An 18,816-nucleotide genomic window follows, 5' to 3' on the forward strand; every position below is an offset into this window, starting at 1 on the left:
TTGGAAATACTCCAACAGAAAAGCATTGACTCTGAGAATCGTTCTAGAAGACAGAACTTACGTTTGATTGGGATTCCAGAAGGCACTGAACAAGGAGATCCTGTGAAGTTTTTCGCCCAACTTTTAAAAGAAGCGTTACCTTCAGAATTTCCAAATGATCCTCCATTATTGGATCGGGCGCACAGAATTAGAAATTCGTTATCTTTACCCTCGAAACCACGTTGTAATTGTACGCTTTCACTGTGTTCACCTTAAAGAACACCTTATTCGAACCGCCCGTCGTCTGGGTTCGGTTAAAGTTCGAGATTTCCAAATGCGTCTTTATGAAGATTTCAGTCCTGAAGTTATGAAAGCTCGCCGAGCGTTTAAAGATTTGATGGCTGAATGCTATGAGAAAAAGCTTAAACCTGCGCTTCTTTATCCTGCAAAACTTAGAATTTCGCCACCAAATGATTCGCGTCGTCTTTTCAATTCTGTATCCGAAGTTCGCAGCTTCCTGGATCTTAACCATTCTTATGGTCTAGTTTCTCAACCTTAAAATATATGGTTTTCACAGCTTTGGTTATACTTGTTTTTTTTGTTATTGTTTTTTTTTTTTTAAGAGCTTTATTTAGTCTCACGAATATGTTTAGTCTCATAATAATGATTATAACCTTCATTATCATAGTTTCTGAGTATTGAAAATGGCAGTTTTTGTTCGTTAAAACCCTTCGTTTTTTTGTTTTTTTTTTGTTGTTTTTTTTTTAACTCTCGGTGGATCATTTATTTTTTTTTAAATTATTATTAGGAGCCGTCCGCTGGTGATATGGGGGTAGATTTAGTATTAATTCTTTTTTTTCTGGCCTTCTATAGGTCCAGAGGGGTTTTTCCGTGGGTGGGGGGTGGGTTTAGGGTCTGTTTTATATGTTTTCTAGTTTCATATACTGTTTTTTTTCTTCTTTTCTGGACTGTTGTAAAACTACTAATATGTCCGATGTGTCGCCATTTCCGGTTCCTCCCTGTATTTTTGTTCCTCTTCCGGGTACATGAGTTTATACTTTGGTTAACCTTTTACATACCAAAGGCTTGACCTCAGCAATATGGCTCAGTTTATTAATTTTGTCTCTTGGAATACTAATGGTTTAAACCATCCAATTAAACGGAAAAAGATTTTTAAAGTGTTCCAAAGACTGAATGCACAAATTATTTTTTTACAAGAAACTCATGTTAGGAAGGAGGACAATCAACGTTTTTTTAGGTTCTGGAAAGGGCAACAGTACCACTCAAACGCAAACGCCAAAATAAATGGAGTTTCAATTTTCATTAACTCTTCTATTATATTTGTTCACCACGATGTCATTTCGGACCCAAATGGTAGATTTTTATTAATTACTGGATTACTTTCTAACACCAAGGTTGTAATGGTTAATGTTTATGCTCCGAATGTGGATTACCCTGAATTTTTCAAGTCTTTATTTACTACCTTACCCAATCTAAATGAATATAAGCTAATAATGGGTGGTGACTTTAATTGTTGTTTAAATCCGCTGTTAGATAGATCAAAATCTTCTCAGCCATTACCAAACAAGTCGGCCTCTCATATGAATTCCTTTTTGACTTTTTTATTGACTCTCGTCTTATTCCATCTGTAACTGGTTGTGACTATGACATTATAGCCATTTCGGACCACTCCCCACTGAAGCTCTCCATCAAGTTAACAGATACAGTCTTTATCACCAAGTATTGGCGATTTGATTCTACCCTACTGCAAGATCAGGACTTTATTAAATTCATGAAGGAACAGATTGACTTTTTCTTCTCAACGAATTCGACTGAGGAAATTTCTTATGGGATACTCTGGGACACGTTCAAAGCATACATACGTGGTCAGATTATTTCCTACTCTGTAGCTTTGAGGAAACGTATCAAGAATGAGACTCTTTTATTGGTTGATAGGATTAAAGAAATCGATAAGAAATACTCGACTGCTCCTACTAGGGAGCTTTATAAGCAGAGAATTGAACTTCAAATGGAACACAATCTGTTACTCACATCTTTGATTGAAAATCAATTAATGAAATCTAGATCTGAATTTTACATACACAGTGATAAATCTGGTAAATTGTTAGCTAATCAGTTGAAGAATGTTTCGGTCAAGCGTCAAATTGTTAAGATTCGTAAACAGAATGGGGAATTGACGATTCTGACGAGATAAACAAATCTTTTCAGGATTTTTATACTTCTTTATATTACTCTGAATTCCCGCAAGATTCTAATAATATGCATGATTTTTTAGGGGAATTGAAATTTCCAAAATTATCATTTGAAGAAAATTTATCACTAGATAAATCGCTTACGAATATAGAAATCCAGAATGTTATTTCTGCAATGAATTCTGGGAAAGCTCCAAGCCCAGATGGGTATACAGTGGAATTTTATAAGTTCTTTTCCTCTATTCTTTCCCCTTGGATTTATTAAGTTTTTGAAGAAGCAATTAGCCTGGGCAAATTACCACAATCTTTTTATAGAGCTTCTATTTCCTTAATTTTGAAAAAAGATAAAGATCCCACTGACTGTGCTTCTTATAGACCAATATCTCTGTTAAATGCAGACTCTAAGATTTTTTCCAAGTTATTGGCGATGAGGTTGGAAAAGATATTACCTCAAATTATTTCGGACGACCAAACAGGTTTCATCAAAAACCGGTATTCCTTTTTTAATATTAGAAGGTTGATGAATATTGTCTATATTTCTCCATGTAATACTTCAGAATGTGTCATCTCATTAGATGCGGAGAAAGCTTTCGACAGGGTGGAATGGCCTTATTTATTTACGGTCCTTGAGAAGTTTAATTTTAGTCCAACATTCATATCTTGGATTAAATTGATTTATCAAACTCCAGTTGCCTCGGTTTTTTCTAATAACCAAAGATCACCATTTTTTCGATTGTTTCGTGGTACTAGGCAAGGTTGTCCCCTTAGTCCTTTATTATTTAATATTGCATTGGAGCCTTTGGCAATTGCCATTAGAGAATCCCCCAACATTTCTGGTATTATTCGTGGAATGGAAACACATAAATTGTCATTATATGCAGATGACTTGCTATTATATATTTCTGATCCTGAAAATTCTATTCCTGCAGTTATATCTTTATTAGCTCAGTTTAGCACTTTTTCTGGATACAAATTGAATCTTAATAAGAGCGAACTATTTCCTTTAAATAGACTGGTTCCAATTTATAATAACTTACCTTTTAAATTAGTTAATGATTATTTTATATATTTAGGGATTAAGATTACCAAAAAACATAAGGATTTATTTGGGGTTAATTGTTTACTCTTATTGGATCAGATTAAATGTTTATGTACTAAATGGTCACCATTATCAATATCTCTGGTAGGCCGGATTAATGCTATCAAGATGATTATTTTACCTAAGTTTTTATATATATTTCAAGCAATACCAATTTTTATTCCCAAATCCTTTTTTTGATAAAGTTGATTCTAAAATATCTTCATATATATGGCAAAATAAAAATCCTAGATTAGGGAAAAAACATTTACAAAAATCCAAAAAGGAAGGTGGATTGGCATTGCCTAATTTTAGATTCTATTATTGGGCAACTAATATTCGTTACCTGAAATGTTGGCTAAACGACTTGGACTTATCTCCGAGTCCTCATTGGGTAGATTTAGAAACTAAATCGGTACAAGGATTTTCATTGGGCTCTATCTTAGGAACTTCTGTTCCTTTAGCTCCTTCTAAGTTACATAAACAAATTGACAATCCGATAGTTAAACATACCTTACGAATATGGTTTCAATTTCGGAAATTTTTTGGATTGAATTATTTTATTTTAGAGATGCCCATTGTATCGATTTTTTTCTTTCACCCCTCTCTGATGGATCAAGCCTATCTAGTTTGGAGGATTAAAGGTATAGTACGATTTTCAGATTTATTTTTGGATAATTGTTTCATGTCTTTTGAACAACTATCTAACAAATATAATTTGTCCAGTCCTCACTTTTTTAGATATTTACAGATTAGGAATTTTTTAAACACGGTTCTTCCTTCTTTCCCTAACCGAGACTCTAAGGGTATTTTGGAGAATATGTTACAATTAAACCCCCTTCAAAAGGGTGTAATATCAAATCTTTATAATATAATTATGAAAATACACTCTGATCCCTTTTATAAAATTAAGAATGATTGGGAAAGAGAACTTAATCTTACTATCCCTATTGACAATTGGAATAAAATTCTTCGACTTGTTAACTTTTCTTCTATATGCGCTAAACACTCTTTGATACAGTTTAAAGTCGTTCATAGGGCTCATATGTCCAAAGATAAACTGGCTCGTTTTTATTCCCATATAAATCCTATATGTGATAGATGTCACTCTGAGATAGCTTCTCTTACCCATATGTTTTGGTCATGCTCTTCCTTGGAAAGGTACTGGAAAGACATTTTCAGTACTTTGTCTACGGTTTTGAATACTGATCTACAGCCCCATCCCATTACTGCAAATTTTGGTTTACCAATGATAGACTCTACTTGTTTATCTCCCCCCATCTGTCGGATGATTGCTTTTCTTACATTAATGGCCAGAAGATCTATTTTGTTGAATTGGAAAGAAATCAATCCTCCTACTTTATTTCATTGGTTTTCTCAAACTATTTCATGTTTAAATTTGGAAAAGATTAGAAGTACAGTTTACGAACCTTCGATCAAATTTGAGCAGACTTGGAGGCCATTTATTCAATATTTTCATATCATGTAATGTGACCTTATTCCAACCTTTTTCGTTCTTCTTGATATTGCTTTATGCAGGTAGAGGGGATTGGAGCGGGCGACACTACTATGTTTTCGTTAACCACCTGGTACAGTCTGTTTTGGTTTTTTTTGTTTGTTTTTTTGTTGGTTTTTTAAATTTTTTATTGTTTAGTTGTTTTTTTTTGTTTTTTCCTCTCTTTTTTTTTCTTCTTCTTTTTCTCTCTCTTTTCGTTTTTCTTTTATCCTTATCTTTTTCATATATATACCGACATATCTTCTAGGTATAGATAACAATTTGTTTTACGCAACCTGGGGATATTTATGTTATACATTGCCATTGCTTATGCTTATGTATTCCCTTATATTTATCCACTTATGTATTTTTGTATGCCTATTGAAAATACTATAAAAAAAAAATTTTTAAATATATATATATATATAATAATATGCAAAAATAACTAATAAACGCAAAAGCCTCCAACACTCACCAATAATGTTGCATCCTCCGTTGTAGCGGGGATGTAATGGGTGCAAGGGGGAGGGGGCAAAGAGAGGAGCGGGAATGTGGCGGACGGAGAGGGATTGGCAGCAGATGCTCGAGCTACTTTTCAGTAGATTGAAACTCAAAGAACGGCAGATGCTGGAATCTCGAGGAAACGCAACGTTTTAGGGGAATGGCTGACGTTTCGGTTCGAGACCATTTTTCAGTCTGAAGAAGGGTCTGGACCCGAAACGTCACCTATTCCTTCTCTCCAGAAATGCCTCCTGACCCGCTGAGTTACTCCCGCATTTTGTGTCTCTTTATTATTCACTGTACGTTTGTACCACCCACAGATTCGCCAACGACACTCATAAAATGATCCAAAAATCTGGTAGATCGAGGCACTTTCACAAGTCCTAAGAAATATTCAGATGAGTTCGTGAACCGCCACGAAGTTGAAGGATAGCGACCTAAAGAGATTAGTGCAGATGTGTACAAATAAGCAACTGCAGATTCTTTTAGATTTTAGATTTAGAGATGTTGGATTGCAAAATTACATAATGTACTGGAGTAACCCAGCGGGTCAGGAAGCATCCCTGGGGACCGTAGATAGATGATATTTCATGTCGGAACCCTATTTTGGACTAATTGGGGAGATTGGGGGGCGGGTTGGGAGGGAGCAGAGGGAAAGGAGAGGCAGGACGAAGCGAGGCAGATGATAGGTGAGCACAGATGAGGGCGGATTTTAATAGGCAGGTGGTTGGACAAAAGCCAGAGCTGGAAGTACAGGTGTGCAGCAAAAGGATGGAAGAATTGCGTCTAGGGCAGCAAGAGAAGGGTTTGTACGTGGAGGGAGATTTGGTTGGGAAGCGGTGGATTGGGTGGGATGGGATGAGGGTTCCAACGAGTTGCGACGACAGCCATCTCTGTGAAGGACGGAAAGCGTTGGAGATGGGGTGTCATAACTAGTGATATGAGTTGACGGAAATGTGAGAGGATTGATGTGTTAGTTGGGAAGGCTGGTAGGGTGAAAGGTGAAGGCCAGGGGAACAGTGTCTGGGTGAAGAGGGAGAGAAAGCAAAAGTACAGGACAGAGGGGAGAGAGAGGAGACGCGGGTGATGCATTTATCAGTGATAGTAGGAGGAATACATTTCACATTTCCGATCTCCTGGAATGATCGGCGTTTCAGAGGTTCAATGGTGTCATGGTTGAATGTGACAGGACTAGAATTATGCTATTCGGCTCATCAACACTCCACCATTCAATCATGGTTGATATATCTCTCCGTCCTAACCCCATTCTCCTGCCTTATCCCCATAACCTTTGGCACCTGTACTAATCGAATAACTATCTCTCTCTGCCTTAAAAAATATATTAACTGACGGCCTCCCCAGCCAGCTTAGGCAAATAATTCCACGGATTCACCGGCCGCTGACTAAAGAAATTATCCTCATCACCTTCCTAAAAAATTCTCCTATAATTATGAGGCTATGACTTCTAGTGCTACGGTCTCCCTCTCGAGGAAACATCCTCCCCACATCCACACTACCAATCATTTCACTGTTATGTACAGAATGTTTCAATGAGGTCCCACGCTCATTCTCCTAAACTCCATCGAGTACCGACAAATGCTTATCATAGGTTAACCTACTAATTCCTGGAATCATTCTTGTAAACATCCTCTGGACCCTCTCTAGAGCCAACACATCCTCCCACAAATATGGTGCCCACAATTGCTCACAATATTCCTAATGCGGCCTAATCAGCGCCTTCTGGAGCTCCAGCATTACATAGAAACATAGAAATATAGAAAATAGGTGCAGGTGGAGGCCATTCGGCACTTCGAGCCATTCAATGTGATCATGGCTGATCGTCCGCAATCAGTAACCTGTGCCCAACTTCTCCCCATATCCCTTGATTCTACTAGCCCCCCACAACTCTATCTAAACGCCAAGTTTTGTGGAATGGCTGACGTTTCGGTTCGAGACCACTTTTCAGTCTGATCCGAAACGTCACCAGAAATGCCTCCAATAGGCATTTTGTGTCTCCCTATTATGCATTGTACGTTTGTACCACCCACGTATTCGCCAACAACACTCATAAAATGATGACAGAAATCTGGTGGATCGAGGCACTTTCACGTCCTCAGAAATATTCAGATGGGTTCGTGAATCGCCACGAAGTTGAAGGATATCGACCTAAAGAGTTTAGGGCAGATGAATAGACATAAGCAACTGCAGATATTGGATTGCAAAAAAAACCAACACAAAGTACTGGAGTAACGTAGCGGGTCAGGAAGCACCCCTGGAGATCGTAGATAGATGATGTTTCGGGTCGGAACCCAATTTTAGACTGATTGGGGTGGGGAGGGGGATGTGGATGGAGCAGTGAGAGAGGAGAGGCAGGACAAAGTGAGGCAGATGATAGGTGAGCACAGGTGAGGGCGGAATTTGGAAGGCAGGTGGTTGGACAAAAGCCAGGGCTGGAAGTACAGGTGTGAAACAAAAGGATCGAAGAGTTGCAAGAGAAGGGTTTGTACGTGGAGGGAGATTTGGTTGGGAGGCGGTGGATTGGGTGGGAAGGGATGAGGGTTCCACCGAGTTGCGACGACAGCCATCTCTGTGAAGGACGGAAAGCGTTGGAGATGGGGAGATATAACTGGTGATATGAGTTGACGGAAATGTGAGAGGATTGATGTGTTAGTTGGGAAGGCTGGGAGGGTGAAAGGTGAAGGCCAGGGAACAGTGTCTGGGTGAAGAGGGAGTGAAAGTAGAAGTACGGGACAGAGAGGAGAGAGAGGAGACGCGGGTGATGCATTTATCAGTGATAGTAGGAGGAATACATTTCACATTTCCGATCTCCAAGAATGATCGGCGTTTCAGGCGTTCAAGGGTGTCATGGTTAAAAGTGATGGGACTAGAATTAAGCTATTCGGCCAATCAATACTCCGCCATTCAATCATGCCTGATATATCTCTCCATCCTAACCCCATTCTCCTGCCTTATCCCCATAACCTTTGACACCTGTACTAATCGAATAACTATCTCTCTCTGCCTTAAAAATATTAACTGACGGCCTCCCCATCCAGCTTTGGCAAAAATTCCACGGATTCACCGGCCGCTGACTAAAGAAATTCTCCTCGTCTCCTTCTTAAAATATTGTCCTATAATTATGAGGCTTCTAGTGCTACGGTCTCCCTCTCGAGGAAACGTCCTCCCCACATCCACACTACCAAACCTTTCAATGTTATGTACAGAATGTTTCAATGAGGTCCCACACTCATTCTCCTAAACTCCAGCGAGAACCGGCAAATGCTTATCCTAGGTTAGCCTACTCATCCCTAGAATCATTATTGTAAACATCCTCTGGACCCTCTCTAGAGCCAACACATCCTCCCACAAATATGGTGCCCACAATTGCTCACAATATTCCAAATGCGGCCTAATCAGCGCCTTCTGGAGCCCCAGCATTACTTAGAAACATAGAAACATAGAAAATAGGTGTAGGCGGAGGCCATTCGGCCCTTCTAGCCATTCATTGTGATCATGGATTAACCTCGTGAACCTACGCTGCACTGCCACAATAGCAAGGATGTCCATCCTCAAATTAACAGAACAAAACTGCACACAACACTCGAGATGCTGTCTCACCGGGGTCTTTTGCAACTGCAGGACCTCCTTGCACTTCTACTCAAATCCTCTAGTTATGAAAGTCAAAATGTTATTAGGTTTCTTCACTGCCTGCTGAACCTGCACGCTTACTTTCAGTGACTGGTGGACAAGGGCACCCAGGTCTCGTTGCACCTCCCCTTTACCTAATCTGACACCATTGAGAAAATAATCTGCCTCCTTGTTTTTGCCGCCAAAGTGGATAACTTCACATTATACTGCATCTGCAAGCATCTGCCCCCTCACTCAAACTGTCCAAGTCACTTTGCAACCTCCTAATATCCTCTTCGCAGTTCACACTGCCACCCAGCTTTGTGTCATGTGCAAATTTGCTATTGTTACTTCTAATTCCATCATTCAAATCATTAATATACATTGTAATTAGCTGCGGCCCCAGCAGCGAGCCTTGCCGCACTCCACTCACCACTGCCTGCTATTCTGAAAAGGTCCCGTTTATTCCAACTCTTTGCTTCCTGTCTGCAAACCAATTCTCTCTCCATGTCAATACCTTACCCCCAATACCATGTGGTCTAATTTTGCTCACCAATCTGAAAGTCTAGATACACTATATCCACTGGCTCACCTTTATCTATTTTACTTGTCACATCCTCAAAAAAATTCCAGTAGATTGGTCAAGCAAGATTTCTCCTTCTGCAGAGTCCCTGCATTCTCTACACTACTTGCCCTTCCACCTATTTTCGTATCTTCCGCAATCTTGGCCACAAAGCCTTCAGTCCCCTCGTACAAATAATTAATATACATCCTTTAGAGTAGCAACCCCAGCACCGACCCTTGCGGAATTCCGCTGGTCACTGGCAGTCGACCAGAGAAAGCCCCCTTAATTGCCACTTTTTGTCTCCTGCCATCCTGCCAACCTGCTACCCATGCTCGTAACTACCCCTTGACAGCGTGGACTCTCATCTGCCTTAGCAGCTTCACGTGTGTCATTTTATTAAAGGCCCAAGGAAACAACATCTACTGACTCACATTTGTTGTCCTGCTATTTACTTCTTGAAAGATTTCCAGCAAATGTGTCAAGCAAGTCATCCCTTTCACAAAGCCATACTGACTTCGGCCTATATTATCGTGAACTCTTTAAGTACTCCGGAACCTCATTCCTTATAATGGACTATAATATCTTGCCAACCTACTGAAGTCAGACTAACCGGCCTATTGTTACCACTATTGTGCTTTGCACTCTCTGATGCAATTTTCCAATCATCTAGGACCTCTCCTGTCTCTAGTGATTATTATAATATCACTGTCACTGCCTCCACAATCTCGAAAGCCACTTCTCTCAGAACCCTACGATGCCGTCTATCTGGTCTAGTTGACTTATCCACCTTCAGCCTTTTCAGCTCTCCAACCACTTTTCTCCCCAGTAATAGACACACCACTAACACCCACGTGAATTTCAAACACGTTGCTGGTTGTTATGTTCAGCACGGCATAAAGATAAAGTACACTCACACATTCGTTGCCTGAATCGCGCCAGACTTTATTTACCCAGCATTCTCGGCTACTAAGGAACACCCACTCATTAACATGGCACATGAATATGCATGAGTACATTACACTGCTCTCCCTTTTTAAAAGTATTAAATCCAAGTACTCAGTTACAATTTTGGTGTTGTGATACTGGATTTGAACCAATACTTTTACTATATTTACAAAATTTCAAATGATAAACATAACACATTTATTTTACATATGCACACATTTTCGTTTTACTTGTGCAGTGAGTTATCTAACTTACAAATTTAACCTAATTACTGGTTTGCGGTTCCTGCCTGATCGTCTAACAGTAACAGGTGCAACAGGCGCAACAGATGTACGTGTATACTCAACTTGTTTGGCACTATTTTAGCACTCTGACCTTGACCAGAGAAGTCTGTTTCTTTATCTGTACTAACTGTATTTTGTGTATCAACCATAGTAGTCTTTTCTAACTCACTTTCAGATGAATACTCAGGGATTAGGAATTCACACTCAGTTTTTGGTTCATCTTTGGCTGGAATCATTTGATCCACATGAATACTTTTGATCTTGTCTCAAACATCCACTAAGTATCTTTTTGTTCCACACACTTCCACTATTTTCCCAACATCCCATTTGTCTCGACTGGACTTGTTGGGAGGACTGAGCACACGAACTTGCTCATCTGGCTTGAAGTTCCTCTCCTTTTTGTGGAAGTCAAAGTGGCGTATTTGACTTAACTGTTTTGCTCAACTCTCGAGGCCAAATTGGGTTGAACTAGACTTAGGCGTATTCTTAGCCTTCTCTTCATCAACAGTTCTGCAGGTGAATAACCCGTAGTTGTGTGTGGTGTGGTTCTGTACTTCAGCAAGAGACTAGCCAAACGATGTTTCATCCTGAGCTTTGAACTACCCTGCAAAACCTGTTTCTTGAGAGCCTCTTTGACTACTCTAAGAGACCATTTCGCCGCCCCATTGGAGGCTGGACGTTATGGAGGAACAAGTGTGTGTGCTTACCCCGTTACACTGCATGAATTTGAACTGTTCTGAACGAAACTGAGGTCCGTTATCAGAAACAAGTTCTTCTGGTAACACATGACATGCAAAAATCGATCTCAACTCGTCAACTCAGCAGTAGTGCTTGACCCCATATGCTTGACCCCAATCCATTTGGAATGACTATCTACTAGTACCAGAATAGTATCATTACCCTTTTCACAAACGTCTACATGAACTCTCTGAAACGGTCTACTTGGCCATGACCTGGGTTGCAGTGGTGTTTTTGGTGGTTTACTCCGGCATTTTTGACACACACTACATTTGCTCACCAATGACTCAATGTCATTGTCTATACCAGGCCAATACACAAAACTTCTAGCAATTGACTTCATGCTGACTATGCCAGGATGTTTGGCATGGAGTTCGTACATAATCTTGTTTCTCAAAGACTCTGGTACAACCACTCTGTAACCCCACTTTATGCATCACTGCTCACATGATATTTCCTGTCGCCGATTATAGAAAGGCTTCTGTTCCGAGTTTGATCCACTCTCGATTTCAGTCCAACCATTCAATGTCTGTTCATAGATACTCTTTAGCACAGTGTCCTTCTCTGTTTCAGCTGCAATTTCTGTTGCAGTCACTGGAAAGTCTTCATCTACGACTTGCAGTGTGTAGATTGAGTTCTCGCTTCCCACATCAGAGTTCTCATGGGCCAATCGGGACAACGCATCTGCGACTGCATTGCACTTGGAGCTTCTGTACTCCACCTTGTAGTCATACTGGGACAGCAGAATTGCCCAGCGCTGCATCCTTGATGCCGCCATGGAAGGTAGAGCTGACTTGGGACCAAGTATCGCTTGTAGTGGTTTGTGATCAGTCACAAGGGTGAATGGTCTGCCGAGAAGAAACTGGTGGAATTTCTTGATTCCGAACACAATGCTGAGTGCTTCGTGTCGTGGTGAACAAGGAGTTTGTCACTTGTCAGGTTTTTCTTGCAGATGTCGTATGCATGTTGTTTTTCCTTTCCCCACATCCAATTCTCATCCTTTTGTAACAGATGATGTAGTGGCTTTAGCACGGTTGCTAAATCTGGAAGGAATCGTGCATAGAACTGCACCATCCCAAGGAATGATCATAGCTCTGACACATTGTTGGGCTTTGGAGCATTCGCAATTGCTTCAACTTTCGCCTTCACAGGGCGTAGTCCGTTGGCATCAATTCTGAGTCCAAGGTAGATCACCTCTGATTGTGCAAATGCACATTTGCTCTTTCGTGGTTTGACGTTGTGGCAGTTCAGTCGTGTGAGATCTTGCTCGAGTATTTCCAGATGTTCTTCCATGCCCACTGTGAATATCAGTAGGTCATCTTGGTTGCACACACAATGCGGAATGCCTTGCAACATGTTGTTCATGACGGACTGAAAGATTTTCGGGGAAGATTTCACACCATAGGGCAGCTTTGTATATGATTACAAGCCCTTATGTGTGTTGATGGTCAAGCACTGCTGATTTTCTTTGTCAACATTGAGTTGGGCATAAGCGTGAGACAAATCCAGCTTAGTGAAGACTCTTGCTCCACTAAGTTCTGCATACAGATCCTGCGAGGTTGGCAAAGGATACTATTCGTCGTCAACAGCTTGGTTGATTGTGACTTTGTAGTCACCGCAGAGACGAACAGTTTTGTCAGCCTTGGGTTGCCCAGTTGCTCTGGTCTGTCTTCACGAGTACTCCATTCCGCTCCAACCTGTTGAGTTCTTCCTCCACTTGTTGCTTTAGCGCATATGGTACCGGTCTTGGTCGACAATACACAGGTCTTACATCTTGCTTCAGTCGAATGTGTGCAGAGTATCCTGTGATTCCCGTGTAACTATCAGCAAATATTACAGCATGTTTGCTTACGACATTTTCAAGACGTGATTTGGACACATCGATGCTGAAAATGTTCTTCCAGTCTAATTTTATTTTACTCAGCCAATCCTTTCCAAAGAGGGTTGGTTTATTTCTCTAGCTGGCCACTATGATGGGCAGTGTTACTGACTGTCCTTAACACTGAACTTTACAATTCATTTGTCCGCACGTCTCCAAGGCATCGCCCGAGTAGGTTCTCAGCTTGACCTTGCTCTCCGACAATGGTGTCTGCGAGATCTTTGTTTCATACAGGTCTTTGCCGTGACCGAACAGTCTGCTGTCGTGTCAATACACATATCAATTAACTGCGCCCGACATGCTGAGGCGTTTTGACCTTTCTTCTGGCACTTAGCTGTTTTGAACCGACAAAATTGGGATGACTGATTACCGATGCAACGATAACAACTGGCTGCACTGGGCTCCCCGCCATACTTCGGTTTCAGTTTAGCCCCTTTTGGTTTGGCCATAGGCGCTGCTTTGTGTGTGTACACGGCCAATTTCCATAAGCTTTGGGTTGAAGTGCTCCTACAACTCCTTTATAATGTCACTGAATGGCACATGTTTTGCCTTTATGGGCGCAAGGATATTCACGAGTGTGCCGTACACTTCAGGGCCGATCTCCGTGAGCAGCATCGCTTTCATACGTTCACGAACGGCCTCATTTGTTGCAGCCACTACCTCTCCTTCACCACTAATGTCCGTGATGTTGTTTGCCATGAAGAACATGTTCGCTCTTGCCTCTTTCTTACTCTTTATATAACCGAAGAAACTTTTGATCTTTTCTTTTGTATTATTGTCTAGCTTACCTTTGTATTTCATCTTTTCTCCCCGTATTGCCTTCACTACACGCAACTCTTCAATACTTTTTCTCACACCTGTTGCTTCAGCTCTGTCCTCCTCTCTTCCAGCTCGATCCACCCCTGCCACAATCAGTCTAAAAAAGGCCCCCGACCCGAAAAGTCATCTATCTCTCCAGGGATGCTGTCTGACAAAAGTTACTCCAACACTTTGAGTCTTGTTTTGTAAACCAACATCTGCAGTGGTTTATTTCTACTCATCTATACTAATCTCTTTAATAATGCGGTCACCGTGGCGATTCAAGGGCTCATCTGAATATTTCTTAAGCATTGTGATAGTACCTGGATCCAGCAGCCTCCCACGGCCGGGAGGATTCAGATGTAAAACACCCGTGTAAATAGTTCTTCTGTTGATACTTTCTAGCTTCCAGGCGGCGAGACTGTGGGGGTGGTATGGGAAGCAATGTTCTCCTCTCGATGACGCTCACTATTGGGTAAATCCCGATCAGTGTTATTATCCCAGTCTCACTACTTCGCCACGATCTTGCTCCCGGTTCTCAGGTTCCCACACCGGGGTTAATATCCATGTTCTCACTGCCGACCGGTGCCTTTGCTCGCGGTTCCCAGCTCCCCACAATGAACCAAATAAAATTATGAACGGGGAAATCGACGGGAATTTATACCTTCGAAACGTCACTTTCCCAGTTCTCTCGGATTCGGGCAACGTCCTGTCTGCATTTTAAAGTCAGAATTTCTTCAGACACCTTCATTTGCGTCAATTTGCCAACTTTTGAAAAGTCAGGTGGATATGACGGGAATTAAACATGCAAAACGTTCACGGGACATCCCGGACTCCATCAGAAAAACATCGACATTGAAAATAGCTGGAGCAGGCCAATCGACCACTCGAGTTTCCACCGCCATTCAGCATGATCTCAGCTGATCATCCCAACACAGTCCACTGTTCTCCTGTTTGTAGAGTCCACTGTTTGTAGAGTGCCTTCGAGATGGATTCTTAGAACAGCTTGTACTGGAGCCTACCAGGGAGAAGGCAATTCTGGATTTAGTGTTGTGTAATGATCCTGATCTGGTAAGGGGACTAGAGGTAAAAGAGCCATTAGGAGGCAGTGATCACAACATGATAAGTTTTACTCTGCAAATGGAAAGGCAGAAGGGAAAATCGGAAGTGTCGGTATTGCAGTATAGCAAAGGGGATTACAGAGGCATGAGGCGGGAGCTGGCCAAAATTGATTGGAAGGAGGCCCTAGCAGGGAAGACGGTAGAACAGCAATGGCAGGTATTCCTGGGAATAATGCAGAGGTTGCAGGATCAATTTATTCCAAAGAGGTGGAAAGACTCTAAGGGGAGTAAGAGACACCTGTGGCTGACAAGGGAAGTCAGGGACAGCATAAAAATTAAGGAGAGGAAGTATAACATAGCAAAGAAGAGTGGGAAGACAGAGGATTGGGACTCTTTTAAAGAGCAACAAAAGTTAACTAAAAAGGCAATACGAGGAGAAAAGATGAGGTACGAGGGTAAACTAGCCAATAATATAAAGGAGGATAGCAAAAGTTTTTTTAGGTACGTGAAGAGGAAAAAAATAGTCAAGGCAAATGTGGGTCCCTTGAAGACAGAAGCAGGGGAATTTATTATGGGGAACAAAGAAATGGCAGACGAGTTAAACCGTTACTTTGGATCTGTCTTCACTGAGGAAGATACACACAATCTCCCAAATGTTCTAGGGGCTGGAGAACCTAGGGTGATGGAGGAACTGAAGGAAATCCACATTAGGCAGGAAATGGTTTTGGGTACACTGATGGGACTGAAGGCTGATAAATCCCCAGGGCCTGATGGTCTGCATCCCAGAGTACTTAAGGAGGTGGCTCTAGAAATAGTGGAAGCATTGGAGATCATTTTTCAATGTTCTATAGATTCAGGATCAGTTCCTGTGGATTGGAGGATAGCAAATGTTATCCCACTTTTTAAGAAAGGAGGGAGAGAGAAAACGGGTAATTATAGACCAGTTAGTCTGACATCAGTGGTGGGGAAAATGCTGGAGTCAATTATAAAAGACGAAATTGCTGAGCATTTGGATAGCAGTAACGGGATCGTTCCGAGTCAGCATGGATTTACGATGGGGAAATCATGCTTGACAAATCTACTGGAATTTTTTGAGGATGTAACTAGGAAAATTGACAAGGGAGAGTCAGTGGATGTGGTGTACCTCGACTTTCAGAAAGCCTTCGACAAGGTCCCACATAGGAGATTAGTGGGCAAAATTAGGGCACATGGTATTGGGGGTAGGGTACTGACATGGATAGAAAATTGGTTAACAGACAGAAAGCAAAGAGTGGGGATAAATGGGTCCCTTTCGGAATGGCAGGTAGTGACCAGTGGGGTACCGCAAGGTTCGGTGCTGGGACCCCAGCTATTTACGATATACATTAATGACTTAGACGGAGGGATTAAAAGTACCATTAGCAAATTTGCAGATGATACTAAGTTGGGGGGTAGTGTGAATTGTGAGGAAGATGCAATAAGGCTGCAGGGTGACCTGGACAGGTTGTGTGAGTGGGCGGATACATGGCAGATGCAGTTTAATGTAGATAAGTGTGAGGTTATTCACTTTGGAAGTAAGAATAGAAAGGCAGATTATTATCTGAATGGTGTCAAGTTAGGAGGAGGGGGAGTTCAACGAGATCTGGGTGTCCTAGTGCATCAGTCAATGAAAGGAAGCATGCAGGTTCAGCAGGCAGTGAAGAAAGCCAATGGAATGTTGGCCTTCGTAACAAGAGGAGTTGAGTATAGGAGCAAAGAGGTCCTTCTACAGTTGTACCGGGCCCTGGTGAGACCGCACCTGGAGTACTGTGTGCAGTTTTGGTCTCCAAATTTGAGGAAGGATATTCTTGCTATGGAGGGCGTGCAGCGTAGGTTCACTAGATTAATTCCCGGAATGGCGGGACTGTCGTATGTTGAAAGGCTGGAGCGATTGGGCTTGTATACACTGGAATTTAGAAGGATGAGGGGGGATCTTATTGAAACATATAAGATAATTAGGGGATTGGACACATTAGAGGCAGATAACATGTTCCCAATGTTGGGGGAGTCCAGAACAAGGGGCCACAGTTTGAGAATAAGGGGTAGGCCATTTAGAACGGAGATGAGGAAGAACTTTTTCAGTCAGAGGGTGGTGAAGGTGTGGAATTCTCTGCCTCAGAAGGCAGTGGAGGCAAGTTCGTTGGATGCTTTCAAGAGAGAGCTGGATAGAGCTCTTAAGGATAGCGGAGTGAGGGGGTATGGGGAGAAGGCAGGAACGGGGTACTGATTGATAGTGATCAGCCATGATCGCATTGAATGGCGGTGCTGGCTCGAAGGGCTGAATGGCCTACTCCTGCACCTATTGTCTATTGTCTATTGTCCCTCCCCATATCTCTCGATGCCCTTTGTGTCCGAACGTCTCACTGTCCCTTCATAAAACTTGTCAGCGACAGTTCAGAGGAGAACCCAATCGGCTAGTTCCTGGGATGCTGTTTACTGAAAAGGGGGCCATTTGAGTGAAAGTGAATGAGGACGAGACGCCGCAGACAGACTACCAATGAGCAGAGTGAGGCGACAGCAGGGAGCGCCCACCTCCGGAGAGAGCAGATTTGCTCACATGCAACAACTGCGAAAAGTATCGGATCGCTAGCGTCCCTGGGTGGGCTCGAACCACCAACCTTTCGGTTAACAGCCGAACGCGCTAACCGATTGCGCCACAGAGACAACTTGACGGAAACAGGAATAAACCGACTGTTCCCGGGTTGGGAAGTAGAGACCAAGGACACGGTTGGGACACGGCTTTTCATAAACAGCACCAAAGATTTGGGCTTAAAAGTAAGAATAGTGCAAAACTCATCAGTCATTGTCACCGTTTACACATACATTCATTAGTTTTATATTCCGGTACGCTGGGTAAACTATCCTTATACCAAACACCCTAACCACTCCCGTGGTCAGAAAGACGCGGTCATCATCATCCAGAAAATTCTCAAAACACTCAGCTTCCTGTGTACAGATCCGGCCCCAACCGGACAAAGGGTACGGATGTGGTAGACACACAATGCTGGAGTAACTCAGTGGGACAGGCAGCAGTTTTGGAGAGAATTAATGGGTGTCGTTTTGGGTCGAGACCCTTACTCAGACTGAGAGTCAGGGGAGAGGGATGCTCGAGATATGGAAGGATACAACGAGAATGTAAGGTGTGAAAACAACAGATAATCAGAGAGGGGGAGCAGCGGGAGAAGGTGTTGTAGTAGTCTCGGCGGAGAGAGGATGAAAACTGCATATGATCGGAGGAGATCAGCAACGATTCATCTTTCGTTCGATGTCATAGAAACATAGAAAATAGGTGCCCGAGGAGGACGTTCGGCCCTTCGAGCCAGCACCGTCATTCATTGTCATCATGGCTGATCATCCACAATCAGTAACCCGTGCATGCCTTCTCCCCATATCCCTTCATTCCACTAGCCCTATCTAACTCTCTCTTAAATCCATCCAGTGATTTGGCCTCATTTGCCCTCTGTGGCAGAGAATTCCACAAATTCACAACTCTCTGATTGAAAAGGTTCCTTCTCACCATAGTTTTAAAGGGTCTCCCCTTTATTCTTGGACGGTGGAGCCTGGTTCTGGACTCCCCCAACATTGGGAAAATTTTTCCTGCATCCAGCTTGTCCTGTCCCTTTATAATTTTATAC

General features: G+C 42.2%; 1 non-coding gene across 1 annotated transcript; it reads right to left on the reverse strand.

Moving 5' to 3' along the window:
- Positions 1-17,771: 17,771 nt before the first annotated feature.
- trnan-guu (transfer RNA asparagine (anticodon GUU)) lies at positions 17,772-17,845 on the reverse strand. Its single transcript has one exon. It is a non-coding gene; the product is annotated as a tRNA-Asn (tRNA).
- Between the last annotated feature and the right edge of the window lie 971 nt (positions 17,846-18,816).

This window comes from Rhinoraja longicauda, chromosome 35 (assembly GCF_053455715.1).
Source record: "Rhinoraja longicauda isolate Sanriku21f chromosome 35, sRhiLon1.1, whole genome shotgun sequence".
Lineage (NCBI taxonomy): Eukaryota > Metazoa > Chordata > Chondrichthyes > Rajiformes > Arhynchobatidae > Rhinoraja > Rhinoraja longicauda.